The sequence below is a fragment of the Octopus bimaculoides genome, chromosome 10 (genome assembly GCF_001194135.2).
Source record: "Octopus bimaculoides isolate UCB-OBI-ISO-001 chromosome 10, ASM119413v2, whole genome shotgun sequence".
Lineage (NCBI taxonomy): Eukaryota > Metazoa > Mollusca > Cephalopoda > Octopoda > Octopodidae > Octopus > Octopus bimaculoides.
The window spans coordinates 57,907,259-57,910,667 of NC_068990.1; positions in this window are offsets into that span (position 1 = coordinate 57,907,259).

Below are 3,409 nucleotides of genomic sequence, written 5' to 3' on the forward strand. Positions count from 1 at the left end.
GGTGGTGTCGATCAAAAGGGATCAGATAGATAGATAGATAGATAGATGGATAGATAGATAGATAGATAGATAGATAGATAGATAGATAGATAGATAGATAGATAGATAGATAGATATACACGTATGACTTTTTGTTTTTCTCATACATATTTGCATGCGCACATGTCCATACACATGCACATCCATAAATATATTTTCGTTGCACAAAATGCATAAATTATGTTCAACACACATTGTAAAGTATAATTATGTATACACTGCAGTTGCCATGTCCTTCTAATTACATACACATTCCAATTGGCAACATATTTAGAGTCAGAATAACTTAAATATTTTTCCGCTATAAATAAACAAATTAATGGCTATAAACATTCTGTTAGAGACTTAATAAAAAATATTCTTTATAGTCGTTTAGAGAATACATTAGCGATTTCCTGTATACATTAAACCAGTGTATCTTCAAGACTTCAGTAACTGAAACATATACAGACAAGCCAGTAAACGTCAGAGCCCATACTATGCACAACCATTCGCCAACCCAAATCATCATAAAAATAATGTAGTAATAATCATAAAATGTACAATTCGCAACAAGTATAATACAAGAAGTAACGAAGAGAGAACCGCAGGGGCAGAATTAAAAATAAAATATGAATAGCCATGACTTTAGTCTATTCATAAAATTGTATCAATTTTTGAAGTTGAATCAAAATATTAGAAAATTTTATTTGTAAATAGTTAACTTTCTTGACGCAACATATAACTTAAACACTTATAAGTACTGTCCCTTTCGAGAACCAAATGGTAAAACAACATACGTAAACAATGGTTTTACAATGAACCTGCATTTATAAAACATCTGAAAGAGAATATTAGTAGAGGAATAGTAAATATATTATCTCGTATGGAAATATCTAATACATTGCAGATTTATCACGGTCTGTATTCACGGATAAAATGAAGTATATCAACCAAACTGAACACAAATAAAAATATGGCTGCTGGAAAGCAGCTGAATTGTTGCATGCTAAAAACACATACGTTAAATCCTTCGTGTATAATATAGTGAGTTGAAAATCATCATTTATCTAAGGTTTTCTCTCCAATCAGTTGACGAAATGTCTCTTTCGGCTTGTTTAACAATCTGAATTCGTAACAAGTAAAGTATAGAAGTTCAATAAAATCAGACAGTCAAATATCTTGGAAAACAAAATATGAAGTATATAGCAGATTTTTTTTCCTTTTAGTTGACAGGTGAAATCAATCGACACTATTTGATTTTATTGCTCTAACAAGTTGCTTTTAAATACAAGATTACTTACTATCAGCATCATCTTCCTTTTCCTATGGTTTTATCGGATTTTAAATGCTATTAAAGAGATGTTTTGTTTACTAATTACATGTATAATCTCAATTAACCAGAGAGTTTTTAACTCACTATATGCATATATGAGACTCTGCTGTTTACAAAGTAAAAAAAAAAAAACCACCTATCAAATACTGAAACAGATTGATCACTCCATTTGTGTAAATTTATCTTCAAAAACTGTAAGGAGTGTTTTGACACTGTTAAGGGAGCATTTCTGCATTTCACACAGATATCGAGATCTATTTAAGAATAATTCTGTGAAAACCAAACTACCGTTGCTTAGTCAATAAACGCCGTCAAACTACTAAGATACTACACATTACAAGAACATGTATACGGCAGCAGAAACACAGGGTTACCATTTTAAGGGACAGTTACAGTTAAGTGGCCTGGGGCAGTTTAAAATTAAGTGTTTTGCTCCAGAACACGTCTCACTCTCAGGTTTAGGACACACACACGCACACATATACGCGTATGTATATATGATGGTGCAATGGGAAAAGGGGCAAAACTCAGATCAAAGACTGGTACAACCGCTTCAAACATGACCGTACTACAGTGGAGATCGAGGCATGCTCAGACATGCCAAATACAAGCCGAAATGGGGAGCCAATTGAGACGTTTCGATGAATATTCATGGAAGACCGTCATGTAACAATCCAGGGAACTGCTCACGAGGTGGAGATAAGCACAGGATCAGTGCATTCTATTTTAACGGAGGATTTGTTCATGCGTTCGTTATGAACATCTTTGGATCTTCACAGTAACTTTTGTTATATCGTAACAAATCTCACATAATTTCAAATACAAAAAAATTAATAAAATGTTTAATGATATCTTAATTTATTCAAATTTGAAATTTTTGATTAAAAAATACAATGTCTGATAAAACAATTCCTTTTTTTGTTGTTTTTGTCCTTTGAACGAATCATACCACGCTATATAGTGTAATACAACATTTCAGTTTAATCCTTTAGGTAAACGAACGGACTGTAAAGAAGTACTTCTATTTGTAGCATTATAAATTTCTTGCTTTAGTATCCAAGTGTAAATCCACCCGCCCAACTAAAAAAGAAAAAAGAATATTGATATTAGAAGATTGCATATGTTTCGCAAATTAGCTTTATTGAGAATTTTCTAAATTTATGTACTTTTAGTATTTACAGAACTAATTTACCAAAATTAGCAAAATCTTGTATCTAGCCCTAAAGATAACTGTAGACAAATAAGTTCAATACATTTATAAGATCCAGTTCTCAAGAAAATATCATATATTCTTCTTCCAACAGTGATATTACAAACATTGCTTTCAAACAAACTTTTGAACAGAATATACCATAATAGTTCTTTTCTGCTGAGTATAGAATCAACAAAAGTCTAATTTCGTTATTAGATAATTGGATTAATATGTTTCTATTTTATCTCTTCATATTTTGTCTATATATCCATGGGCTGGTGTTAAAAATTAGGAATATTTGAGGAAAATCTTTCCCAGACACAAACCGAATGTATGATAAGTATAGGATTAAATAAGGAGATGGTAAAATGATGTATACGAACGATAAAAGAGTTAACTGAAGAAAGAAAATCTGATTACTTGAAAATGTTTGGCTAAGTTAGTAATTGCACAAACAGATGAGGCACTTTGTTCAATCGATTCTCTGGTTCGGATCAATATCATGTATAAAACGTAATATGGCAGTTTGATAAATTGATAAGACGCTAATAAAAAGAGCATAGGACATTCAATATTCTGTATTTACCAGAAAGACACTGACAATATATGTCTAGCGGGATGGAGATTTTAGACAATACAATGACAGAAAACGAAGATACCAGTGAAAGATTGTCACCTTGTTGAAAACACGAGGAAAATGCAAGTGAAAAAATTAAAGGATAATTACATTACAGGAGGTAATAAATGAAAGAGGTGTTACAGAAGATCAAGACGATTGGGAACAAGACTTTACGTTTAAACACATCTTAAAAAGGTATGCGATTGAAACAGTATATATATATATATATATATAGATATATATA